The 18439-nt window shown below is 43.1% G+C and overlaps 1 protein-coding gene across 4 annotated transcripts in view; it reads left to right on the forward strand.

The window, feature by feature from the left end:
• The window catches only part of CPEB3 (cytoplasmic polyadenylation element binding protein 3), a 1717782-nt gene that overhangs the window by 866277 nt on the left and 833066 nt on the right, over positions 1–18439 (forward strand). The window lies entirely within an intron of this gene.

Consider the following 18439-nt stretch of genomic DNA (forward strand, 5'->3'; position numbering starts at 1 on the left):
TCGTGGTAAAGGCAGAGGCAGCCCCAGCAAGGGAGGCGGCACGCCTCCACCAAAACAGTGACGCTCAGTTCAGGGTCCCTTCTCACGCAACCCCAGTAGGGGGACTCATTTCAAACTTCACCCAGGCTTGGGAAGGGATCACATCAGACAGATGGGTGCTGTCAACAGTATCCACGGGATATTGTATAGAGCTACTGCAGCGTCCCCGGAACCAACCTCCACGACAAAGAGTACACTCCTTAGAACATCAGAAGATTCTCCTCAAGGAGATCGCCATTCTTCTACAAAAGGACGCGATAGAACTCGTCCCGGGACACCAGGTAAACAAGGGTATTTATTCAACTTACTTCCTTGTGCCAAAGAAAGACTTGACAATGCGCCCAGTATTGGACTTACGGCCTGCCAACAAGTATGTCAAGCCCCAAAAATTTTGTTTGACCACGCTACAAGAGGTAATCCCCCTCCTAAAAAAGGGGGATTACATGGCAACCTTGGATATGAAAGATGCTTATTTTCATATTTCCATGTTCCCAGCGCACAGAAAGTATTTGCGCTTCAAGGTAGACAGTCGCCACTACCAATTCAAGGTACTGCCCTTCGAGATAGCTTCAGCACCAAGGGTATTCACCAAGGTACTGGCGGTGGCGGCTGCACACCTACGCAGGGAGGCAATCCCAGTGTACCCTTATCTGGACGACTGGCTCATAACGGGGGAAACCCCTAGGAATTTGCAGGACAAACATTCAAAGGACTATCAACCTCCTCCACGAATTAGGCTTCTCAATCAACGAGAAGAAGTCGAGCCTGGTGCCAAGCACCTCAAAACAATTCCTAGGAGCAATCCTGGATACCCAGGAGCGGTTGACCTTTCCTTCAGAAGAAAGAATTCGGAATATACTACTGCAAATTCCGCATTATCAGTCCGGTCAACAAATAACGGTACGCAAAGCAATGCGTTTACTGGGCATGATGGCGTCATGCATTTACCTGGTCCCCCACGCGCGCCTGCGCATGCGTCCCATGCAGGAATGGTTGGCAAAACAGTGGTCTCAGGCAAGTGGTCAGTGGGACGATCTAGTGGTCGTTTCACCAACACTGGTACAAAGCCTTCACTGGTGGACAAGAGAGAATCTCGCAAAGGAGAAACCCTTTTACGATCCCGAAGTACAGGCAGTAGTCACTACAGATGCATGTCTGACAGGGTGGGGAGCTCACCATCTCCACCACAAAGCTCAGGGTCTCTGGTCTCACTCAGTGGCCAAGAACCACATCAACCTGCTAGAGCTTCTGGCAGTATTCTGAGCGCTTCAGGCGTTCGAGCCCCATCTACTAAACCTGTCAGTGCAAATCTGGACGGACAGCACTACAGCCATGTTCTACCTGAACAAGCAAGGAGGGACTCGCTCGCCAAATCTGTCCAAGCTTGCCCACAAAATCTGTATATGGGCACTCAGACGGAACATCTTCCTGTCATCACAACATGTTCCAGGGGAGCTCAATTCCCTAGCGGATGCTCTGAGCAGAGACTCCCTCCCAGAGGAACACGAATGGGTTCTTCACAGAGAGGTCGTAGAAGATCTCTTCTCTCAGTGGGGTTTCCCCACTATAGACTTATTCGCCAAAAGCGAAAACAAACAATGCCCAGGATTTGCATCCAGGTTCCCCCAACCAGACTCCCAGGGGAACACCCTGTGGATGAACTGGTCAGGGATGTTTGCGTACGCTTTTCCACCAACTCTTCTCATCAGGAAAGTGGGGAACAAGATGAACAGGGAATTGATGACGCTCGTCCTAGTTGCTCCCATGTGGGCAAGACAACCGTGGTTCCCACACCTATGCAGGATGGCGGTGTGCGAGCCCATCAAACTTCCAGCCTGGTACAACCTACCGTCCCAGCACCAAGGTCAAACAGTGCACCAGCAACCCAATTCAATGAACCTGGCAGCATGGCTCCTGAGGTCATAGAGTTTGGACACCTCAAATTGCCACAGAGGTGTATGGACATCCTAAAGGAATCTAGGAAGCCAAACACAAGGCACTGTTACTTTGACAAGTGGAAGAGGTTCGTTATCTGGTGCCAGAGTAGACAAATCAACCCAGTTGATTGCACTCCTTCCACTATTCTTACATACATGCTCCACCTGCTAGATGCAGGATTGGTTTTTAACTCACTGAAAGTACACCTGGCAGCTCTCTCGGCTTACACCACTTCCCATAGCAAGGTCTCGTGGTGGAAAGTACCAGTAGTTAAAGCCTTCATGGAAGGAGTAAGGAGACTTCACCCTCCTATTTCAAACCCACCGCCAGGGTGGGACCTTAATGTGGTGCTAGCCAAGCTCATGGGCCCCCCTTTCGAACCCATGCATAAAAGCAGTCTCAAACACCTGACTTATAAAACGGCCTTCTTAGTAGCTATTACTTCTATAAGAAGGGTCAGTGAAATTCAGGCTCTGTCAGTGCAGGATCCCTTCTTTACTATCCATAAAGACAAACAGGTTTTACGCACACACCCTAGGTTCTCACCTAAATTTATATCAAAATTCCATGTAAACCAGTCCATCGAGCTTCCGGCTTTCTTCCAGAACCCGCAAAGCTCGGCTGAGGTGAAACTACACACCCTAGATGTGCGTAGGGCGGTCCTCTACTATGTAAATAAAACAAGACCGCTAAGGAAAACAGATCAACTGTTTGTCTCCGTAGCTACAGGCAGAGAGGGGGATCGCGTCTCTAAAGGAGCCATCTCGAAGTGGATTATTAACTGTATCCAGCTGTGTTACTCACTCTCTGAAAAGACTCTGCCTTTTACGCCAATGGCCCACTCTACTAGAGGCATTGGGGCCACTCTGGCTTTCATTGCACATGTTCCCCTCGACACCATTTGCAAAGCAGCTACTTGGAGCTCTATTCACACTTTTACTCAGCATTACTGCATTGACACCCATTCCAAGACAGGTACACAAGTGGGACAAGCGGTTCTAAGACATTTATTTGCTCATGACCCTTCTCACATCCCACCTCCTTCTTCTGGTACTGCTCGCTAATCTGTGCACAGCATGTGATCTAAGCAGATTCCACAAGCCTCAGAAGGGATACATTACTCACTGTAATCGTATTTCTGATGCTTGTATCTGCTTAGATTCACATGCGACCCACCCTTCCTCCCCTCCGAGAGAAGGCGCATGATTGCTTTTAGTCTTACCTTTCTGTCTATCTGCTTGGATTATCTGTACTCACGCTACTCCTCATGCTACCTCATGTCAGAAAAAATACAATCTGAGGATCCTATACGCGTGAGGGATCTTGGGTACAGTGGACGTCACACTAGGGATAGTATTACTGGCACGCCCTGTGTCGACGCCCATTTTCGAGTTTCGAAAAAACAAACTGTAATACTCCGCAGCTTCCACTAGATGTCGGCCTATGCACAGCATGTGATCTAAGCAGATTCCACAAGCCTCAGAAATATATATACATGCCTCCAAAGTTTTCACAAGGCGCGTAGGTGCCACTAATATGACCCGCCATTCATATTTTACTGACTCAAATCTTGATAATACATGTATCGAGGTAAAACAATAATGCAACCAGAACTTTTTCTCTCACTAGAGTAGAATGCTCAGAGTATAAAATGGAAAGGTTCACTATAACATTAATGCAGGATCAAAGTTACATTCTAACCCCATGATCAACGACAGCTAGGGGAAAGAACACCTCATAACAAGTGACAAAGATGTCTAATTAAAATAGCACGAACATGATGTCACTGTGCATAAGGAAAAAAGAAGAAATTAATACCTTGAATGCCAGAAGATGCAGACCCCACCTGTCCCCCCATCCCAAAATACAATACAAACGCAAAATGTTGCCCCTGGCCCCAATTTAGGCATAGCGTTAGAAAGGCTGTAGTTTGCATTGCCTAAGAACAGTATGGGTAACTCAAAGAAGAAAGTAAATAAAACAGAATTCAAACTGCTGAATTTAGGAAAAGCTGTGATTCAGAGAAGGAGAGATCAGAGGACCAACCAATGGCAGAACATGGCGCAACACAGCAAGGGAGAAAATGCAGATCTCAGAGGTACAATTTTTTTAAAAAATACTGCTCGATATTGGACTCAAAGGCCAGTTCTAAAATAAGAACAGTGTGCGAGTGATTTTGTTGAATACAATTACCATTTGTAACTGGCGCTACATATCGCATAAGGAACAAGTTACTTACCTGTAACTGTTGTTCTCCAGCATGGGTCTGGCATGGATTCACATGCTCATGAATATTCCCCGTCGTCAGGCTGGGAATCCTCGGTAAAGAAAAAATCATTTTCAGTTTTGTTTCTGAACTGTCTTTCTACTAATAACCAATCACTGGTCTCTGGGTCATATTGCCCCCAGCCAATGACTGCCCTCTACCTAAGTCCCTCCTCTGGCAGCCATCTTCAGATTTGGTAGCACGTAAAGTGGCAGTAGGACCAAGAGAAGAGCCCTTCATATGCTGGGGGAGACATGTTTTGATATATTTCCACTAAATAAAGTAAATTGGTTGCATACATTGTTTTCTTGTAATTTCACCTATACATTCAGATTTGTCAATTTTGTTTCTTTAGCTCTTATTCCTTCTTATGTTCTCTCTGATCTGATTGGAAAACATGTTATCCTCCTAGATTAATTTTCACACGTGAGACCTCCTTGATTGGTCCCAGTAATTAATATTCATACAGTGATGTACATTATTTAAAAAGGATGTTCCTGTGAGCCCATTGTGCTGAGAAAACGCTGGAAAGATGCCCACTTACTGGCACATGTGGTGGTCATGTGATAGAGTGGAGTGTTTCTGGAATGAAGTGCTGGGCTGGATCCGAGAACTGGATCGGATTCACTGGACCCTGGACCCCATGCTCGTACTCTTTGGATTGGAGGAGGGGGAGGATGGATGGAAGACCCAGCCCCATATGGCTCACTTCCTACTGCTTGTGGCCAGTGTCTGCCTGACTACTGCATCGAAAAGGGAGACCAAGCCAAACGAAAGGGAATGAGGGGCTAAGGCATGGGGAAATATATGAGATGGAAAACATTACTGCAATGCTGCACGAAGTACGGGCTTCTCGAAAAGTGGAATGGTCCTCTTTCCTGCAGAAATATTGTGCAAAGTGATTTGTACTTTCAAGTTCAGGGGTGTCATGCCCACTGTGAACTCTCTGGAAATACATATATTGAAAGTTATAAAGATCTAAGGTTGTCCTATAGTCAGCCTAGGTTTGAGTTATGCTGTTGATGGTACAGGATATTGGAATTGTTCTTCCGTGCCAGGGAGTATGAGGGATGTAGAGGAGTTGTGTATGTGGGGTGGGTGGGGGGTTTATAAGTTATATAATGCTTGTTGTAATGGTTGTATCAAAACTGCTCTAATGCTACAGGTTTTCATTTCAAGCCCAGTGTAGCAACTTGCATTCATTGGTAAATGATTCTGCCCATTCAACTTTCCTATTCTTGTCTTTGTGAACCTGTACTCACAATTTGTTCCGTGCCAGATGTAAGGGGGTATTAATATTTAACTTCTTTTATTTTCGCATTACAAACACTAGACATGCAAGTTCTAGAATATGAACAAGAAGGCAGAGAACGTCTTAACCCCTGACATGAAGATTACCTTAGTTCGGCGGTAAACTTAAAAGCACTTGTTAATACATTTTTGTGGTTGGATTTACAGACTGGGCCTTCATTGGCCAGATGTCAGTTGGCCAGGATCACTAAATTCAGTTGTTTCTTAGTTCGATATTTCTGCTCTCAATCGCTATCAAATGTGGTCAGGAATTCTGGCTTCAAATTCCAGACTGCAATGTTTCTCCTCTGCCTGTTTAGCAATTTGCTTAAGGAACTCTAAGATCCAGAATGAAACACTTCCCTTTTAACACAAACTGCCTTCAGTGTTTAGTGAATCTAATGTCTACTCCCCATATCATGGCCCCTACTTGATTCTTATTTTCCATTAAGTCAGGCATTCCTGTTAGTCTTGCATCATTGATTTCTTTGGAGAATCCATGTGATCGCACCATCTGGCATTCTTGTTCTTCCCTTTTCACCAAAATGTGTATTTATTGTTCTTTTTAAGTTTACAAAACATGACCTGTTTGTGGTGTCATTTCAAGATGATTTATTTAAAAGAGGCTATGAATGCAAGAGGATTATGATCCCCACATGTAAACCTAAAGACAAAGGAACTGATAGAGAGGAGTAATGAGGACTTCCATCCTTATGGCAAGAAGGAAAGAGCACACAATTGGAGTAATGGGTATTTAGGTAAACCAGTGACAAATCAGGAATCAAGTTTGGCCCATCCTGTGCATCTCCTGACGGATACTGGCAGTGACTACCTAAAGCATTCCAAGTACATTTTCAAAGAAATCCATGATTACTGCTTTATCTGTTCATGGAACACTAGAGGTTTCTCACACTATTTTGCTGAGGATGGCCTTCTGTATAATGTTAATTTGTTCCCTTTGTTGATGCTTCAAGAAACTTGGTGCGTCGATCCCTTTGAAATAGATGGTAGGAGCACTATTCATGCTAATGTAACAAAAGGTAACAAAGGGGAGGCCTAAGGTTGAGCTGCTTATTTCAGTTGACGATACCTGGAACAAATTAAAACAGGAAAATAGTACTTTGACGGTTCTTGTGGGGAAAATTAGCAAAAAGGAATGGCGTAAGAAGGGCGTCTTAATAATTAACATATATGACCCTCCTGGACTATTGCTACACATTAGGACTCTGAAACATGTTGAACTGGAAGTTATGATATCCTGATTATTATTTGGGGGGGATTTCAACTCTAGTATCAGACAGAGGCCTACGACATTGAAGTTAGCTCTATGCTGATGAGGAGTAGTAAACACAAGGTGAAGGGAGATCTTGGGCTAATCTATTGTATACATTTGGGTTTACTATGCTTAATGGCTTTTGTGCGGGTGATAGCCATGGGGGCGGGGGTTTATACAATGGTTGCAGGAGGATCAGCCTCGGTTATAGACTACATATTTATCAACCAAAAGGCACTATCATTTGTTATAGATATGGCTATTACAATAAGTGATGCGAGGGACCATTTCCCACTCTGTGTACTTTTTGATTTAGAGGGACGAACTCAGGATGTCGATTAATGTGACCCAATAACAATGAATAGCGGCTCCATTAGAATTAAGTGCGACCCTCTGACGTTAAAGAGGGCTAATGAATGTGCTGTAGAAACACTTGTATACAGGTGTTTATCATATCATATATCACTGGAGGAATATGTAGCTGAGTCCAATGATATACAAGCCCTATGTATGATTAACAACAGGACACTTACGTTTGAGAAGATTTTGCTAGTTTTACAAGATAAGGTATATATAAATTGGATGAAATCTGGCATTAGAGCATCTAGCAGTGTAAAGATAGGGTATAGTAGACCATTGAATCCTAAGATTCAAGTAGAGAAATGCAGACTGAGAAAAGATCTAAAGAAAATAGTATTAGGAGATCATTCTCGTGCATCTAGAGTAGATAGCACACATTTTGCTATAGATCTGAAACTGCAGAAGAATACCTACCAACAATGGTTGAGCGCCTATTATGGACAAAAAGAAAAATATATATGGCTGTCATTAGCTGATTGTGCAGTAAGAAAAGATAGGAGATTATTGTAGGATATTGGTAATGCCCAGAAAACCTGGTGTGGTGATCTGTGGGGGTGCTTCTGGGGATGATTGGCTATCATACATTGTTGACACTCTTGGTAAAAGCCCACCTGAGCCAACTATATTCCCATTAGCTAGAGTTAAATGGAAATATGAGCTTAATTGTGGCGAAATTGTGTCAATAATAAAGAAATTAAATAGTTCTCGGGCTGCCGGACCTGATGACACTTGTAATGGCTTCCTGAAGTTAAACCCGAAAGTCTGGGTGGCTGCCCTTCATGTATTATATACGAATATAAGTCAGGTAAATCATATACCCAAATTCTGGAAAGACAGCAATATCATTCCGATCTTTAAAAAAGGGAAACGTAGTGAGCTAGTTAACACTGGTGATGCTGGACATACCTGCAAAGATTTTTGCTTGAATTCTGCTGAATGAACTTACCACTTGGAGTACTATGAATAATATTTTACCCAATAATCGGAGAGTTTTTTTGAAGGGTGCCTCTACCATCCATAATTTGTTAACTTTGACCTTGCTAGTGGAATATTCGTGGAAGATTAGACAACTTCCAGTTTATGTAACCTATATATACTTTAGCGCAGTCCTAAGGGACAGGATGTGGAATAAGCTGGCGGCCCTGAAGATTCCAGAAGGTCTATTATCAATGATTGTCCAGCTTTGCACTGATACTTGACTGTGTGCAAGACTGGATAGCACGGCTAACCAACAAATTAGAGGATCCTGAAATCTTTTACGTCTGAAGTACATACATTCGATTAGACTTTATATACACACAGTCAATATCACATTATCAAAAGTACATCATACAAAACCAATTTACAGCTTTACCCAAAAAGTCCTAACACCTCAGAATGAAACATAAATACACAGTAAAATATTCTGCATGCCAAGCTAAAAACGAAACTATTACAAATCATCTAAAATGCTGAACACAAAGTTACTGAATTTCATCATATAAAATATTAAATTACAGTCATTACCTTTCATAAATATCTCCCGCAGATGGTACATATCTACACCTTGAATTTAATTCTTGTATTTCCTGAGGAAATTATATTGCAAGTATTCCAAACTAGCACATTGAATTAGCAAGTGTAGGCTTGTCGCAATTACAGGTTCATCACATAGCCTGCATAGTCTTTGGCTACATGGGATACCTCTTCTAGCACCTGTAATCTCTAAAGATTTAGCCATATTAAATGTAAGCTTTGTGTATTATCTGAGTGATTTGCTGCCTGGAAAAGCCATCGGATATCTTGGAGTGTTACTTCTAGACATCAAATACTCAAGGTAAATACCACTGTTAGGTTTGGTTGATAATTCCACCAAAAAAACCTCCTTATCATATTCTATCAATCTTTTATTTATCAGATTCTTATATAGAGTAGCCGTTATCAACAAGTCTAGAATTAAGTGTTTCCTTGTTGTCACGCACTGTATTGCTGCGGCAGCTCCCTTCGGCTTCCTGCCTTCCTGTTGCTTCGTTCCTCAGTTACAAAGCCACCCGAGAGTGCCACTCGCTCCCTGCAGCAGCAGGAGAGAAAACTTAGCACTGCTCCGGCAGCGCACACTCTCCTAGGAAGTCTTGCAGGGCTCCTGTACCATCTCACGGCCACGCTCGGCCTTGGTCTCCCTCATGCCCACTGGTTTCTCTTTGCCATCTCTGGTTCTCACGCTCCGTTCTCTCTGCTCCAATGGTTCCAGCTGCCGTGCTGGCTGGTTTCTCGATGTCGCCAGGTTGTACTGCCCACCGCCGTATACTTGGAATACTGGTCTAGTGACCCCAGGTGTGGGTCCTTGAATGTAATTGCCTGACTTTGATAAAAGTAATTAGCTGGACATGCCTGACTGTTCCATGGACGTGTCTTTGCAGCCGTCTTCCTCGTCCCAGTACTAGAGTTGTGTTTTATATGGACCTGTTCAGATTATAGGGCAGCACTTCACAATAGCCCATAAAGGATTGGGAAGGGGAGGGTTCAGGGCCAATGGGAAAAGGGGGATACCATGTCTCATCTGTGGGGTCCTCCTCCCCCAAGTTTCCCCTCCTAGGTAATCCTTCTCTCGCATATCCACCCCCAGGGTCAGGATACAAAAGCAATGGCCTTTCCCTGGCCACCTGGGAAGAGGATATTTTAGGGAAAGAAGTGAGGACGCCCTCTGATTCCTGACAGGACTTGCAGTTGTTAAAGCTTCTCTGTTTCCAAGTGGTTCCCAGTCCATTGTCGATCTCTGTGGATTTCTATTTGCCACATGGGGAATGTCCTTTCACACTTGGCTGTCCCCATAACTTAGTAATACAAGGTTGTCGAGTTGTGTGGGTGCCAATACCCTTTTTCATAACTAGATATTTGGCATTGGAAATTCGCTTAAATGCAGAACGGGGTCTTGAAGACTTGTAGTTAGCTCTATCAAAAACTTTCCAATTCTTCAGTACAATATTCTTAACTTTATAAGATAGATTGGTAAAGGTCTGAACACAAACCAGCTGATCTTCATCTACTGTCCTTAATCTGGGCTCTAATAAGGGCTTCCCTATTGTTGTCTGCTCGTTTGGATGCCTTTTTAATCACCCTATTCATGTATCCCCTGTTTTTTAGTTTTACTTAGTACCGTAGACTCTTTCTTAAATAGTTCACTAGTGTTACTTGTCCACTTCAACCTAAGGAATTGACCCAGAGCCACATTTTCTCGTAAATGTCTAGAATGATGACTAGAGAAATGAACTAAAGCATTTCTGTCAGTACTTTTATGATCCGGTCGAACCATCAGCTTTCCTTCTTTGTGGAAAATGGCTAGATCTAAGAACTTCTCTTTTGGGCTCAAATTAGGCGTAAACTGCAAGTTCTGACTTCTTTCTTTTATCCAAGAGGTAAAGGCTAGTGCGTGTTCTTTTGTGCCTTTCCAAATTATCAAGATATCATCTATGAACCGCCTCCAGATTGAGATGTTCACTCTGAAGGAGTTCATAGGGTCATAGATATATTTCTTCTCAAAGGCAATCTCAAAAAGGTTTGCCAAATTCTGGGCCAGTGTGGCAACCATTGCATTGCCTGCAATTTGTTTGAAATAATTTCCTTGGAATTTAAAATAATTTTCCATAAGGGCTACTTCAGTGCACCATAAAATGAAAGAATTTGGTACCGGATCGACATCTGTTCTGGCCAATAAGATTCCTTCAATTATATCTAGGGTTGCTCTCCGAGGAATTTTAGTATAGAGTTAGATAATATCTAACCCCAACAACAAATGTTGTGTGGGGTCAAAGTCAAAATCTTCAATTTGGTTAAATATGTCCATTGTGTCTCAAAAACATGACTTCATTTCACCGACAAAGTGTTCCTTCTCACAATGAGTGACTTGGAGACCTATTTTATATTAATGATATGGAAGAAATTTATGTTGGTATGCTTTACCCTAAACAACGTCCAATTTATATCTGGAAATGATTTACTAACTTTGTATTGTCTTTTTATGAATATTCTTGACTGTTGAGATCACATGTTTTTCTTTGACTGCCATTTTTCTGCCTGTTGTACGTCACATTATGGTTCTGTTAGTATGTTAACGTATAATATGTGTGGTGCTCTTTAAAATGTTTGCATGCACGGTTTGTTATCTCAAGCCTAAATAAAGTATATAATAGTAAAATGTGTCTTCACAACCTAGTCCAGATGATCCCGTACTCTGGAGCCAGGGAAAGGCCATTGCTTTTGGATCCCGACCCTGGGGGGAGGATCACCTGGGTCGGGAGTCCTCAGGGAGTGGGGGAAAAGCACCCGACGATGATTCATGGTATCCCGCTCTTTACACAACCCACCTAACCCCTATCCCTGTTTTTTTTTTATGGGAGACTTAAGCTCCCATAATTCCTCCCCACTTTACATTGACAACATTACTGAGCTGAGGAAGGTGAGGAGTGAGGCCAGAAAGATTACTTCTACTGACTTGCAATAACTCTGTCCCTCCCTATAATGAGTCCAGGAAGAGTCAGGCATGTAATCCTAATTGTACACACCTGCCACTTGTTAACACTCCCTGTCAGGATAAAAGGTGGCACACACACAGCCACACTCTGAGCGAGGCTGGGCACGAAAAGGAACAGCTCTTTTCGGGGCTGATGCAAACCAAGCTGTGGAAGTTGGAAGGCCAAGGAGCTGATCGGTAGTTGTGAAGAACGAGAGAGAGCCACGTGATAATTCCACACTTTCTGGAAGCTGTAAGCATTCCAAGTCAGAAACCGAGTGAGCGGCAGAGAGAAACCTTCAAGGTGCTTGAAAGCAGCCTGTGACCCTCCCGGCTGAACGACAGTTGGGGAGGAACAGAGAAGGCGTTGGTAACGGCCTTGACTGCTGCATGAAAGGTTGTTGATGAAAGAAGACCAATTAACACGAGTTATCAAAGGCAACAAAAGCCTAGTTTGTGCTAAAAGAAAAGTAACTGTAATCCAAAAGTTGAAGGCTGCGCGTGTGCTGGTAAAACGCGTAATGCATAATGGAAAGGACAAATGCTGAATTGTAAAAGGAAAGGATACAAAGTAACAAGTGGTCCTGCGAGGCAAAATCGCACACTCGAAAGTCTCATTGAAATGTTCTGCGATTAAGTATATTACAAAGAGGAACCAAAGGCAAGAAAGTAACCACAATCCCGAAAGAAAGTTGAATAAGTGAAAAGCAAAGTATGTGAATTCTGATTATGCCAAGAGAGCAAAGTGTATGAACTTTAAAGAGGCCAAGAGGGTAAACTAAAGAGAATAAGAAACTACAAGTACTAAGAGGCATTGGTGTTGCAAGATGAGGAAGATTGTGGATTGTTGTATTGTTTAAAGAGAAGTTGAAGTGGTCATGCAGAGGTCTATGTAAAATCCTTGCAGTTTCGAAAGTCTTCAACAGTGAAACCACACCTAAGACAAAACGTGGGGAAGGGACAGATATGTTCGAGCCCGGTCGAGGGAATCCTGTGCAGAACTGTGAGAAAGTGAATGTGAAAAGAGAGGCACGCTCGAGACCGCCAGCGGGAAGCCTTTGTTGAATTGTGGGAAAGTAGAGGTCAAAAGCAGAACTGTGTATTTGACAAGGAAGACGAAGCCAAAAGAAGTGATTGAACTACCCGAAGCTTGAAGCCCAAGCCTGAAATGTTGAATTGTACCTGTAAGACAAAGTGTGCAAGACTGATAGAACTGTGCCATCCATCTATCCTTTTTAAGAAACTTCTTGACCCCGTGGTGCTGAATGTGGGGAAGGGAGTTGTTACTTAAGCCATTCTATATTTATACAAAAAGGAAAAAAAGTACACAACAACCTAATCTGGTAAATAGCTCATCTGTCTAAGATGTGGTGTTTAGAAATAACCTCCATTAGTCCTGAAAAAATGGACTTCGTACACAACATACTTTTGTAAATTTGATCATTTTAACTATCTTTCTCAAAATCAATAAAACACTACTAAAAATTGTTTTCTAAAACACAATAACCCAAGATTTAACCCACATGGTGGGTATAACATCAACCTATTGTGATAAATTACACCAACAATTCACAACATATAATGATTCAACATACACAGGACAATTATAACACACTATGCATTTAAACAAAGTGTCACAGAAAACCATATCCTGACATGTTTCAGTTCTTTACAGCTTCTTAATGCTTGAACTTTCTTCAGGGGAAACATTACAACACAGTTTTCACCACCATGCAATCCAGGTTCAGGATGAGGCGATCCAACAAGAAGGGCCACCTACATAGGACAACAACAAACACCAACATAAGAGACAGTGAGCCAAGTTCTAAAAGTAACTCAAAACACACCTCTAGGTCACACCACAATGGTGTCTAAAGGGATAAGGTACGGGTCTCAAGTGGGCCTGTCCTTGAAAAGAATGGCTACTATACCTCTAAATAGGACTTGGGTAGCACTAAAGTCAAAGTCCAAACAATAGCAGAAACCTTCTTAAGTCAAGTTTATCTTTTTTTACATGGGCTCGCAAAATAGCCCTGCTGGTTCAGAGATCTGTACAAACAAAAAAATAATAAACAAGGAAACAAATCCAAACATATATCACGTTAAAAAAGTATATGTAACGCCTAGACACTATGTCCACAACGTCTGCCTAAATCCCATCACCTTTAACACACCTAGACATGCACTCATTACTCACAGATAGCAATAGCCAGATATTAAGCCATGTAGTGTCTATACCATATAGCCTGTCCCATCACCTTTTTTACTATATGTAGACAAACACCACAGGTGCTAATACCTCAAACATGATGTAACAGCTGGTTAAATTCCACCCTCAAGTTGCCAACCGCAACTCCGCAGCACTTGATCAAGGATAGTGTAATATGATCTTTGGTATTTCTATGGAGTCAAGTACATAACATGAAAACGAAACGTTACTATGGACAATACATTTATAATGTCCAAATCAAACAACATTACAACAAACTGCACCAATCCCCATTGAGAACAAATTACCTTAGCGTTCAAGGAGTGAGAGTCTCCTGGCACCAATCAAACAAGTGTCTGCCACCATAAGCGTTCTGAAGCTGCTCCATTAGACAACTACGCTGTATGTCTTCAAAATAGTAAACAGCAACAACCATTTTCTTCAATTAGATGAAAAACAGCACGGTGTGCCGTAATTTATATTATTGCCTTTTTCATCTAATTGATGCAGTGGCGATCCCTATATTGTTTTTGGATATAATATTGTGAACTTCCTTTTGGTGTGTTTTATACGGCGTGTTGTATTGGGTGAGCCAAATATAGGCAGATTGTCAGTCCGTTGTTGCTGTTTACTATTTTGAAGACATATTTTTTCTTTGTACAGATCTCTGAACCAGCAGGGCTATTTTACGAGCCTGTGTAAAAAAATATAAACTTGACTTAAGAAGTTTTCTGCTATTGTTTGGACTTTGACTTTAGTGCTACCCAAGTATCATTTAGAGGTATAGTAGCCATTCTTTTCAAGGACAGGCTCAGTTGAGACCAGTACCTTAACCTTTAGACACCATTGTGGTGTGACCTAGAGGTGTTTTGAGTTACTTTTAGAACTTGGCTCACTGCCTCTTATGTTGGTGTTTGTTGTTGTCCTATGTAGGTGGCCCTTCTTCTTGTTCGATCACCTCATCCTGACCCTGGATTGCATGGTGGTGAAAACTGTGTTGTAACGTTTCCCCTGAAGAAAGTTCAAGCATTAAGAAGCTGTAAAGAACTGAAACATGTCAGGATGTGGTTTTTTGTGACACTTTGTTTAAATGCATAGTGTGTTATAATTGTCCAGTGTCTGTCGATTCATTATATATTGTGAATTGTTGGTGTAATTTATCCCAATAGGTTGATGTTATACCCACCATGTGGGTTAAATCTTGGGTTATTGTGTTTTGGAAAACAATTTTTAGTAGTGTTTTATTGATTTTGAGAAAGATAATTAAAATGCTCAAATTTACGAAGGTATGTTGTGTACCAAGTCCATTTTTTCAGGACCAATGGTTATTGGTCATTTCTAAACACCACATCTTAGACAGATGAGCTATTTACCAGATTAGGTTGTTTTGTACCTTTTCTCCTTTTTGTATTAATATTTGTCTGCCCCTGACCGTGTAGTTAGGTTTCCAGTGGGGGTTGTTGCGTCCCTTATGTATAGTAAACTTAAGCCATTCTGACATTTCTTTTGAGACACTATTTTCCTTTTGTACTCCCTTAACACATTTGTCATTTTGAGAAGGAGGGCCAGGTTAGTTTTTTTATGATAGGCCTTTTTATTTTGACTAGGCTGATTTGGGCTTGTTTATTTGTTTAATGGTTGGGACTACTCCCATTCTAGAGTTAGGGCCAGTTAGGAAATCTACCAACCGAACCGAAATACCAAATAAAGGTTTTTGAAACTTGTATCTGATATGTCGGTGTCTACTTCATGATACCATGCCTTCCTTACACTTCCTTTTCATTTATAGTGCAAGGTTAGTCCATGTTTGGTTCGAAGGACCAACTCACGAGGCCAGACATACATTTGTCTGTGTTTTCTGAAATGAGAATGCCATCATTGTTTTTCCCCCAAGCTCAACTGCCAAGGAGGGGGCAGGGGCACTTCTCTATCCCATTCACCATCTTTACAGAAGCCCCTGCATGTGCATAAATCCACAAAGTTCCCCAAATGTTAACTAGACCTTTTAAAAATTCAAGTGGAACTCACTACTAGAAAACACCTATCCACTAAATCCCACATCCCGACTGAACCTCTGACCACTATACCAAATTACTTGCTCACTGACATTCACAACTGGATAAACACAACCCTGAAAGCCATAGCTCCAAAAAAAACTACAAAACCTTGCAAAAAAGCAATCCTACAAGTGGTTCATCCCCAAGTTGAAACCTATAAAAAATGAAAATCGGAAGCTCAAATTAAATTGAAGCAACAATCAAAAAGACAAAGCCTACCACCATCAACTACGACATTGCAAAGCAGAAATAATGAAAGGAAAAAACCCTGCTATCTACATTTTATTGACTTTGCACAACACAGCCAGAAGGAAGTATTTTAAATCATTCATGGATGATGAACCCACAGCGTGCAACACAACTCCCATACCCACACATGATAGCTGTAATACGATTACAACACACTTTAACAACAACATTCAACAAATCCACTACCACCTCAACAGAAAAAGACAAACGTTACCCTCTACACCTATTGAAGAGACACCTGCAGCCCGCTCCATGCTGTCTTTAACTGCTTTTTGTCTTTTCTCCATTGAAGAACTGTTTTCCACAATCATCTGCAGACACCTGGTGGGCTCCCCAGAAGACTAATGCCCTTCCAAATCTACAACACTGTAACCAAACACTCAGATTTGGCATCCACCTGCCTACACCTTCTCAACACCACCTTCAAACAAAGAGCCATCCCTCTTGTGTTGAAACCTGCTGCGGTTAAACCCTCCTAAACAAATCCATAGCAGACCCAAATGATGCAGCCAACAACCACCCAATTTTTAACACCCCTTGCCTCTGTAAAATCCTGGAAACATGTATTCTACCTAGAGCTTTGTGAAGACGCTGAGTCTAGCAACCTCCTCTGCAAATCCCAACAATGAGTCAGGCCAATGAATTGAACACAAATCACGCCCTGCTTGATCTAGGACATGCTAAAGAACAATGCGGACAACGACACAAAAAGTGCAGTCATCCTACTGGACATCTCAGTGGCATTTGACACCATCATGCATGAGATCCTTCTAAAGAGATTAAATGACATTAGAATTAAGGGAATCGCTCTGTGCTACATCACATCCATCCTGACGGGGAGAACAGAATCAACACTCGGGGCCCTATTCAAATAGCCTCCTTGGAACCTGACATGCAGAGTATGCCAAGACTCCTGCCTCGCATCCCTTCTAGTCTGCCTATACATGACCCATTTTGAAGCTCAGCAGTAACATAGGTGTTACCTGCTTGAATTATGCAGATTTAGCCCAAATTGTCTACAAACTCACAAATGACTTAACAGACCTCCCTGCCCATCTCATTTGGATGGTTTCCTGGATGACAGTCAATAAACTTAAGCTCAACCCCTCCAAAATAGAACTCATGATTAGCAGCACTACTCCTTCAAACTATGCACCAATTCCCTGGTCTAATGTAATGGGACGCCAGATGTAATGGGACCTTGCCCACTTCTTCCCTCTATTGTGAGAAAACTTAAAGTAAGAATGGACAGTGACAGGGCGTGGTTAACCGCCATGTAGAGAGGACACAACTTCGGCGAGCTCCGCTAGATGTGCCATTTATAAGCTGTTTTCTATGGCTCTGAAACATTCAACAAACCCTGAGAAGCACCACGATTGTTGCGGATGCCTGCGGGAAGCACCAGGACCCTCCACACTCGAGGGTGTAAGCCCGAAAGACTCGCTTTGGCCGCCAATGGACTACCGCTCGGCGAGGAACCAAGATGGCGGCTCTCACAAACTGAGCCCGGGGAACCCAGCGCCGTCCCAACGGACCGCGAGACTACAAACCCGCACAACCGCTCGGGAGAGGAGTAGGGAGAGCGGCTGGGAGGCACGGCTGCCAAACGGAGCATCGGCAGCATTGCATGTGCTATCGAGACACCCGAGGGACCGTGGATGATAGGCCCGACACAGGCCTCCGCACCTCGAAGCCGCGAGCCTCACCCGAGGCCATAAAAGAAAGCGCACATTACCGCAACTGCCCTCAGCGACGTAGCCGGATCCAGGAGAATGTCGCGCTCGAACAAATCGACGCCGAAGGGGGCTAGGTCCAAGCAGCGCCAGACCACCATAGACGCTTTCACGACCAACGGTCTCCCCGACCCCGAGGCCTCGGACACGGCAACTGTTGGGACGGAAACCGACCCCACTGCAACGGCGGCTGAACCTAGCAACACCCAACTACTCGAGGCCATTAAGACATTCCAAGCAACAATGGTGAACACAATTGACGCCATGGCTACGGATCTGGGCCTCCTTCATCAGGATGTCCGTTCCTGCAACGGCGGCTGAACCTAGCAACACCCAACTACTGGAGGCCATTAAGACATTCCAAGCAACAATGGTGAACACAATTGACGCTGTGGCTACGGATCTGGGCCTCCTTCGTCAGGATGTCCGTTCCTTGGCTGGCAGGACCGAAGCGCTGGAGACCAAGGTACGCAAAAATACGGAAGCAAAAACCCAACTCCTGCACAACGTAGATGGCCTTCAGCAGAGAGTCAAAA

This window comes from Ambystoma mexicanum, chromosome 8, assembly GCF_040938575.1.
Source record: "Ambystoma mexicanum isolate Mex_15411 chromosome 8, UKY_AmexF1_1, whole genome shotgun sequence".
Classification (NCBI taxonomy): Eukaryota; Metazoa; Chordata; class Amphibia; order Caudata; family Ambystomatidae; genus Ambystoma; species Ambystoma mexicanum.